The sequence below is a fragment of the Schistocerca americana genome, chromosome 7 (genome assembly GCF_021461395.2).
Source record: "Schistocerca americana isolate TAMUIC-IGC-003095 chromosome 7, iqSchAmer2.1, whole genome shotgun sequence".
Taxonomy (NCBI): domain Eukaryota; kingdom Metazoa; phylum Arthropoda; class Insecta; order Orthoptera; family Acrididae; genus Schistocerca; species Schistocerca americana.
Window position 1 is genome coordinate 391,241,135 of NC_060125.1, and position 10,641 is coordinate 391,251,775.

Below are 10,641 nucleotides of genomic sequence, written 5' to 3' on the forward strand. Positions count from 1 at the left end.
TCCTCTCCTGCCACTGATCAAGGAAATTCGTCTAGTCATTTTCCTATTTAACGCCGCTGCCGTCAAGGTCACAACGGCGTGATCGCCTAGCAGACGAGATGATGGAGCCAATTACGCGTGACGAAGTCCACGATGCCATAAAAAAAGGCGCTCTGAATAAGTCACCTGGTGTCGACGGATTGCCGATAGAATTTTATCGCGCTTTCCTCACACTAATGGCGTCACGGTGGACAATGATGTTCCACGAACTGCTGACGATGGGGAACGCCGTACCGCCGTCCTTCGTCACGGGACTTATTACACCCATCCACAAACCGACACCAGGCGTGACGACAGCACATTACCGTCCCCTGACCTTGCTAAACGCAGACTAATCAGATTAAGAGCAGCCGACCAGTTGCAAAGGATAAAGTAATCTTTACCTAGGTTTCAATAGATATAAATCTATCTTCTTCAGAAGACGGCCTGGGGACAATGAACATCGTAATATATATTAAGGTATGAAACATGAATCAAGAATAAAGTTTAACATATATTAGGAAAATATTGTATTACAAGATGTGAGAAGGATTCCTGGTACTTACAGTATTATAATAACATGAAGTGATATGTCCTTATCGTTTAGACAAACATCTGCATAGTTTCATTAGTCATATAAAATATAGCCCTGAGAACAGGGTTTGTCAGACAAATAAAATAGGTACATGGAAGTTGGAGGGCGCATAAGCGACTGAGTAAAATCGGCCGGCGTAGTAGCACAGCGGCCAGGGCAGGTGGCGCTCATGTCGCGAACTATGTGCCGATTGGCGTACTGAAGTAACATTTGAAATATCAATATTAAATGCGTTCTTAAATAGAGTGATAATAAATAAAATGGAAAGCATTTAACACTCCCGTTATGACATTGTGGGAGGTATAGGAACAATAACGTAGATACACACATCAAAAAGACAGGTGGCGCTTCCGCCGTGAGTTACATACAGTGGCCTATACAGCCAGAATATAAAAGTTATATTACCATATTAGTGAAGCACATAGAACGTATATAAGTCAAAACTTCAAGAACAATCAGTAATGGCTCTAAAGACATAAATTACGAGACCTGGTCCACAATCCAGTTACTACATATTATAGAATAAGAGAGAATTACATGAGGGCCGCTGTAGTGGCAGCCATACATCGTGAGAAGAACACATTATATAAACGGTAGTGAACTGAAAGATTTGAAAGTGCATTATAGCTTCCTGAGGAAATAGACTACTGAGGTTACTAGCATTAATGTTATATATTAAACAGTACGGGTTTGAAGCCTTCGAAAAATTGTCTACAGGCAAGGTTCAACTGATCATTCAGTATATTGCCGTCTTTGAGCTCTAGATGTTTAAAAATAAATAGCTCTTCCCACAGATCTAGTCTCCGTCCTTTGACCTGTCTATGTAGGATAACCGTGTCTTCTAACTGTTTAGGCGTATGGCCGGTTGTCAAGAGGTGTTCAGCAAAAGTAGAGTTGTGAATATTCGTTCCTTTTTTACCTAAAAGATGTTCTTTATATCGTGTTTTCACAGCTCTGCCAGTTTGACCAATATAATATGAGGGGCAGTTATTACAGGTTAGCTTGTAAATACCTGAATTAGAAAACCAATCGCTGGCAATCTCTACTGACTGTACAAGATTTCTTTTTAAACTGTTATCTGTAGAAAAGGAGACGTTACAGTTATATTTTTTATTTAGAAGACGTTTAATCCTATACGATAAGTTACCCAAGAAAGGGATGGAAATAAATTTTTTAGTTTCCGTGGTATCCGTGGGGAGATTATTTCTCAAAGTCGAACATTTTTGGGAGATTTTCTTATTGAGCAGGTAATCGATCATATTCTGGTTGTACCCATTATTAACCGCAATCGCTTTGATGACATTCAATTCCTTTTTTTGATCCGCAGGTGATAAAGGAGTGGTTACCATTCGGTGAATGGCGGAATGAAAAAATGCCAATTTATGAGCTTTTGGATGAGTTGAGTCAGCAGGAATGACATTATCTGAATATGTTTCCTTGCGGAAGATATTAAAATGGAAGGAATTATCTTCTATAGAAATTGTTAAATCGAGAAAATTAAGTTCACGTTTATCATTTTGAAGTTCTTTTGTGAAGGAAATTTTTTCATGTAAACCGTTGAAAGTATTAAAGAGATGCTCTAACTCATGATCAGTGCCATCAAAAGCAATGAAAATGTCATCAACATACCGTGCATAATAGCGGATTTTGTGGCGTAATTCTGAACTTGAATTGAAGAACGTTGTTTCCAGGGCGTTGATGAAAACCTCTGCTAGAATACCGGCGAGGGGGCTACCCATTGCTAGACCATCTGGCTGTACATACATTTTCCCGTTAAATGTGAAGTAATTGTATTTTAAAATGACCTTAAGCAAACCAATGAGTTCCGCAATCTGAGTTTCACTTAATTTTTTATGTTTAAGAAGATTCTCTTTTACAAGGTTTATGGTTTCATCAACCGGAACATTTGTGTAAAGGCTGACGATGTCATAGGACACCAGTCTAGTGTCAGGTGTACAACTTACAGATTGAATATTGTTAATTAATTCCTTACTGTTTTTTACAGAAAAATTATTTTCAAATGTGAAAGCATCTTTAATTTTAAAATGGAGGCGCCTAGCAAGTGTGTGATGTGGACTGCCTATACCATTCACTACAGGGCGGATCGGGTGATTTTGTTTGTGCAGACTATAAAATTTTTACACGCCTACTGGCAACGCGATGCCGCAAGGTCCTGCCTAGCATTCTATCCCCGGAACAGACAACTCCGGGCGGCTCAGTTAATATACAAACGGCCACAGGAGAATGTCGCGATTTAATTGCACTGGCAGCGGCGTGCAAACTCCGCGCCGCAGTGGTTGCCATTGATTTTGACAGCGCATTCGACAAAGTGCGGCATCTTTTTCTCTTCTCCGTGATGAACCGTATGGGTTTTCCACCAGCCTTTATCGACGTTATCCGGCGCCTGTACGGCACAGCTGAATCGCTGATTCAGGTTAATGGCCGTGTGGCGGGACCAGTGGCGATCCGGCGTTCCGTACGGCAAGGCTGCCCACTTTCGACCCTACTCTATGCCATGAGCCTGGAGCCACTCATCGGGAGTCTGACTAGCCACCTTTCTGGTCTCACCTTGCGACAGCACAGTTTTAAATGTCGTGCGTATGCGGACGACCTCCTCCTCTTGATCCGCTCACGGAGTGAAACACACACGGTACTTGATTTGATATCAACGTACGGCACTGCAGCGGGCAGTACCATGAATGTGGCTACATCCGCGGCGATGTCCATTGGATGCGGCCTCTCACACGCCGACTTAGCACCTCTCCCGTGTGTACAAAAACTACGATACCATGGTATTATTTTCGCCTCCACCGTCCTTGTACATGTCCACCATGCACAAACAGTGGCACGGGGGCACCTCTCTTACGCGCAGCTTGCTGGAAATTCTTGTACCCGCAACCAGAACACCACCAGTACCAGTAGGACACATCAAGCACCATCTGGCGCACATTTCTGATTTCATCGTCGACTTCAGTTACGCTCACACACACTTACCGACCACGCGTTCTCCTCAACCTAAAGATTTTTACACCCCACTGCTTCGTTCCATATCCAGCAACAATATTGAAGTGAGACATCCGTCCAAGCGGTGGCCCACGGTTTGGCGTCATATCCACCAGCCTTTTCTTCCCTCCCACGTCCTGGCCACATGGTACCAAGTCGCAAATGAAAAATTCGCCACAAACCATCGCCTTCACGCCATCGGACTACTGGACTCTCCACTTTGTTCCATTTGCCACCTCGTGGATGACGATGTCCATCAACTGACTTGTGCTGCCACCAGTGACGTCTGGAAACTGGCCCGACAGTTCGTTGCCTGTTACCTCCGTGTTCCGCCGGACTCGATTGACCCATGGACTTTTATCCATCCTGAGAATACTTATTTCCCCGCCGCCAAAAATCATGCGATTGTATGGGTCAAGGGATGGACGATCACCTACATGTATAATGATGGCGACAAATCACGCCTTGATTTCTGGCAGTACTTACAAACCGCCCACAGTCAAGTCGAAAACCGACCGCACTACCGCGCCTTCTTCACCAATTACCTACATGCGATCTTTACGTCACCCCCGCTCAGTTGGATGGTGCCACACGCCGACAACACTCCCGCCCCCCCCCCCCCCCCCCCTGCTGACATCTGAGACTCCCCGCGCTACTTTATATACTGTAACCCACAGTGGAGTAGGCGCATGGACACGCACCTCCTTTCGTTTATGCACTGTACCAGAACACAGTGGTTTTTCCCTCACTCCACTGTATATTGCTTCACACCTCTTGCTTACATCAGGATCATTATCCTTTTTTTCCTACACCTTGTTCATAAAAACAAAAAAATTGCTCGCCTGGCACGAGTATAATGTCTTGTGTTATTTTCGCCGGAAGGATGGCATTTCTGTTGTATCTAAGTTTGTACCAATAAAGATCTTTTGTTAATTTACCCTGTTCCTGCTCAAAAAAAAAAAAAAAAAAGAAAAAGCGTAACGCGCAGAGCTCTAGTTTCCCGGACAGGGAGGGAGGCCGGGCACGGATCGAATCCGCGCTGCGACTTAACAATTGTGTGCTGGCGCAACGGCCAGCCTCAACCGTTCCTTTAGGCGGTTTTCCACGCTGTTTTAAGCAAATAATGGATTTACGTCTCAGGTAATACGATACTCAAATAGTTAAAAGTTCGATTACGCAAAACAAAGCATACACGATTCACGACAGGTGCTCACACGGTTTCTTTCCCTTATGAAATACATTCACGTATTGCGAATATGTATTAGCGTAAGCTAAGAGTCGAGCACAATGTTATTGCACCTGAGAGTGAGCGCACTTCGGTCAGCTTATCGTGAGTTTTTATCGTGATACTTCAAGAGGACACGGTGAACCATTCGATACTGTATGCACAAGTGTCCTGAAATACTTCACAGTGCGATATGTTTTCCTTAATCACCACTGTATTTCGTTAGTGTAACGCCACCGCATGTTTCCGATATCAGCAATGGGAGCCCAAGTGCAATAATATCATCGTCGAGTGGCACTACTGACAAATGAAAATAAATGTCGGACTGGGACTCGAACACTTATTTCCCGCCTGTCATGAGCAGTCACCTTAATCAATTCGGCCATCCGACCACGCCCCCATTGGCGATCCAAACCTCCGTATGTCATGTAGCCACAAAACAAATGCTCGCACATTTTTTAAACTAAGCACAGGAAGAGCGATGTTTTTGTGTCGTCATCTTATCCACTTCCAGCGCGATCGCACTGAAGTGACAAAAGTCAAGGGACACCTCCTAATAGCGTGTCGGATCTCCTTTCGCCCGGCGTAGTGCAGCAATTCGACGTGGCATGGACTCAAGTTGATGGAACTCCCCTGCAGAAATGTTGAACCTCACTGCTTCTATAGCCGTCCATATTTGCGAAACTGTTGCCAGTAAAGGATGCAGTGCACGAACTGACCTCTCGATTATGTCCCACAAATGTCGGATTAAAAAACAATGGTTCAAATGGTTCTGAGCGCTATGGGACTTAACTTCTGAGGTCATCAGTCCCTTAGAACTTAGAACTAATTAAACCTAACTAACCTAAGGACGTCACACACATCCACGCCAGAGGCAGCATTCGAAGCTGCGACCGTAGCTGTCGCGCAGTTCGACTGTAGCGCCTAGAACCGCTAGGTCACCCCGGCCGACTGTCGGATTCATGTCGGGCGGTCGGATGGCCAAATCATTCGTTCGAATTGTCCAGTATGTTCTTCAAATAATCGCGAACAACTGTCGACTCTGATATGACATCCGCGTCTGCGACCACGAGGTTCATGAGTGGCTGAAAATGGTCTCCATGTAGCCGGACATAAACTTTTCCAGTCAATGATCGATTCAGTCGAACCAGAGGAGCCAGACCACTCTATGTAAACACACCCCATTTCGTTGTGGAGCCACCACCAATTTGCAGAGTGCTATGTAGACAACTTGGGTCCATGGTTTCGTGGGACTTGTGCCACACTCAAATCCTGCCATCAGCCCCTACCTACTGAAATCTGGATTCATCTGACCAGGGCACAGTTTTACAGTCGTCTAGGGTCCAACCGATTTGATCACGAGCCCAGGAGAGGCCCTGCAGGCGATGTTTTGCTAATAGCAAAGGCACTCACGTCCGTCGTCGTCTGCCTTAGCTCGTTAACTCCAAATTTCGCCACGCCCCTAACAGAAATGCTCATCGTATGTCCCACACTGATTTCTGTTGCTATTTCACGAACTGTTGCTTGACTGTTAGCACTGACAGCTCTATGCAAAAGCCGCTGCTCTCGGTCGTTAAGTGAATGCTGCCTCTTTCGTGATGACAGATAATGCCTGAAATTTGGTACTCTCGGCACACTCTTGAGACCGTGGATTTCGTAATATTGATTTCCTTAACTATTTCCGAAATGGAATGACCCATGTGTCTAGCCCCAATCTACCATTCTACGTTAATTCCCGTCGTGCGACCAAATTCACGTCGGAAACCTTTTCACATGAACCACGTGAATACAAATGACAGCTCCGCCAATGCACTGCCCTTTTGTACCTCGTGTACGCGATGCTACCCCCTTATGTATATGTGCATATCGCTATCCCATGACTTTTTTTTTTCTTTTCAGTGTTTATCATGAATGGTGACAGTGTCCTGTTTACGCAGTACTTGCATTTGTTACTTTCCACTGTAGTAAATGCTTTTGCTGCATAAACACAGACACTGTCGCCATTAATGATATTCTCTTCGTCACGTTACATCGAAGATTGTGGTATTATAAGAGCATCTAGCCGCAAAATTAAGGATTGAAATAAATTTTACTAAATTCTGGAAAAGCGACCCAGAGATGGGGATAAATCTTAGGAAAAGAAAAGTACCTATAGAATTTTAAGGTCACTGTATGTGAAGCCTTTAACCGTTGCTAGTAACTAGTGTAATTGTTTTCATCCATTTCAGGACAGGAGATTATTTCATTTCCTCTGCATGATTCCCACCCAAGTGACATTTCTGAGATGAGCAGAAAATCGTTTTTATTCATGTTTCCAGTCTTAAAACAGACAAGCCTTTTAGATTACCAATACCATCTCAATATGAACAAACGTAGCACACTTTGTCGTTCATAATGCCTAGCCATGTCTCTGCAATAACCTTTCTTTCAGGAGTGCTAGTTCTGCAAGGTTCGCAGGAGAGCTTCGGTTAAGTTTGGAAAGTAGGAGACAATGTACTGGCAGAAGTAAAGCTGTGTGGACGGGGTGTGAGTCTTCCTTGGGTAGCTCAGATGGTAGAGCACTTGCCCGCGAAAGGCAAAGGTCCCGCGTTCGAGTCTCGGTCCGGCACACAGTTTTAATCTGCCAGGAAGTTTCACACTTTGTCGTCTTTGCACTAAAACAGACCGAGTCTGCTTTCACACTAAATGAACTGGTACATAACATGACACCTTTATCGGAAACCAGGAACTTACCAAGTTAATTGGGCATGTGGTGCAATTAAAGTGTGCATCATTCACACTAGGCATACGTACTGAATGTAAACTATCAAGAAATGAGCAAGACAAGCGCGAAATCAGTCCAGTGTTAATGAAAGATAGCTCCTCTAACTCAAGTAAATGATTGCTGTTTTCCTAATTCGGCCTGTACATATATGAGTGTGTGATCATTTTGTTATGAAGAAAGTGCCTATTGGGTAACAAAAATTTGTTAACTGAAGCGTTCGACACCGCTTCGCCAATTCACCGTTCACACCAAACCAAGACCTCGGGATACGCTACAGATCAATATGTCACCACAACCTATTTTCAGAAAACTAAAGAAATGTTGTCAGCGCTCTGTTTTTGACTGTGTAATGATACGTTTATTTGTCACCCATCACCACTCACCCCCCCCCCCCCCCCCCCCCTCCAGTTATCGTGGCCGCTAATTCCAACGAAATATTTGTAACGATGGTTCTAATAGACTAAAACACCTTCAGGAGCTCTAATGAGAGCTCCAATTGACTGTGGAATGTGTTGGGTAAGATTTTAGACGTAGGATACGTGACCACTCAACCATTCTGACACGTTTAACAGTTAAGCCATTTAAGTCTATGTCATGATGGATGTCCGAGCTGGTCTCAGATTTTTTCCGATGAACTCGGAGGGCCAGTCCAGCAATGTAACAGTAGTGGAATTTTTCTCAAGTCAAGCAATTCCAGTTTCAACCCAGTACACGTGAGAACTATTATTAAAGTTATATCCCTCGTGAAGGTGACGGGGAAAAGTGCATGAAAGGCAGAGAGATCAGCAGTTAACTATGGAAACTGTATTACGTTCTGTGTTGGAGAAACAACCAGGAGTTTTGAAGTTTTTTCAAGAAGCACGCAAAAACGAGTGAAAAGATGGCCTTCGGGTTGCATTTGAATTGCAAGAGGCATGAATTCAAAAATGTTTGTGAATACTGGTAGGAACTGCGTGGATCCCCAAAAAGTCAGTACCTGAAAACCTTGGAGAGAAGAAAGGAACATTTCGATTCATCTGCATCTACATGTACTCTCTGCAGGCTACCTTGCGGTGCGTGGCTTAGGGTATTTTTTGAACCACTATTACTTCTCCCTTTTCCTGCTCCAGTCGCATGTAGTTTGTGGGAAGAACAACTGACAGCTATTCTCCCTGTGGACTCGACCCTCTGTAATTTTATCGTCATGGTCTTTTCGCGAGATACGCGCAGGAGGAAGCAGTATATTTGTCGACTCTTCGAGGAGCGTACCCTAGTAAGTTTAACAATGAACTACACCGTGATGCAGAAAGCTTCTCTTGCAGCAGCTGCCACTGGAGGTGGTTGGTGATGTCTGTGTCGCTTTCGCGCTTGCTAAGTGAACTTGTAACAAAATGCGCTGCTCTTCATTTGATCTTCCTACTTTCTCAATCAATCGTATCTGGTACGGAACCACACTGAGGAGCAACATTCAGGTACTGGGCGAACGAGGGTTTTGCAAGCTACTTCATTTTTTGACAGATTACTTTTCCTGAGGATTCGGCCGATGAATCTCACTCTGTCATCAGCCCTTCGGGCCTGGAATGAAACAACTGAACGCCTCTATAACGAGTTCAAAGAATCGGGAGACAGGGAAGTGGCAGAGGAACTTATCGAGTCACTTGGCAGCGCCCGAAGAGAAAAGTGGAAAAAAACCGTGGAAGGTATAGACTTTAGAAAGTCCGGTCGAAAAGCGAGGGCCCTACTCAGCAAACTAGGATATGGTACATACAATCCCTGTGAAAGAGCAAAAACCACTCCCAATGCAATTGCAGGCCGTATAGCCAATATGTCCAGGGCACCTCTTGACAAAGAAACCGCCAGAAACATTAAGAAACTAATTGAAACACGGTGGAGACAAGCTACTGAAAGATCACACCCTGCAGTACCTTTCACAGTGGAAGAACTGAAAACGGCTATCTCGAACATCAAAACTAGGAAGGCAGCGGGGCCAGATGAGTTATACCCAGAATTTATTAAGTATAGTGGGAAAAATGTTATCAACTGGCTCGTGAACTTCTATAATAACATCCTTGAAGAAGGCCGAGTGCCTAAGATGTTCAAAAGATCTAAAGTATTGCCAATATTAAAACCTGAGAAAACACCAGACAAGCCTGAACATATTAGACCAATCTCTCTGCTGAGCACCTGCTTCAAACTCTTGGAGAGACTCTTGTATAATCGCATTGGGACGACTTTGAATGAAAGAATCCCCATCGAGCAGGCTGGTTTTCGACTACAACGTAACTGTTGCGACCAAGTACTGGATTTAACAACACATATCGAGAACGGTTATGAACGGAAACTTAAAATAGCTGTTGCATTTGTAGATTTAACCGCTGCATACGATACTGTGTGAAGACATGGTCTTCTTAGCAAGATACTTGAGATTATCCCTTGCCAGACCTTGTAAAAATTACTAAGTGATATGCTCAGCAATAGAACCCTTGAAGTTCATCTAGAAGGAAAGAAGAGTCGAACCATTGTTTCAAACAACGGCTTACCACAAGGTTCTGTATTGGCGCCATTACTTTTCAATGTGTACATAAGCGACATACCAACAACAAATGCGCGGAAGTTCTGTTACGCAGATGACATGGCCCTGGCTATGCAACATGAAAGTTTTGAACAGTGTGAAAACTCCCTTAACCAAGACCTCGGAGTAATGGGTAAATATTTCAGACCTTGAAGATTAATTCCTAACCCAATAAAGTCAGAAGTTGCAGTGTTCCATTTAAACAACCAACAGGCAACCCGATCCCTTGACGTTACCTTTGCTGGTAGAAAGTTAAAGCATAACCCAAACCCAAAATATCTTGGTATTAAATTGGATATATCATTTACATTCAAACCACACCTAATAGATACTGCTGCTAAGATACGTACAAGAAATAATGTTATTCAAAAGCTCGCCAATACTAGCTGGGGACCTGATGTACATACTCTGAAGATTTCCTCTGTAGCGCTGGTATACTCTGTTGCGGAATATTGCAGCCCTGTTTGGCTTAACAGCAGCCACAC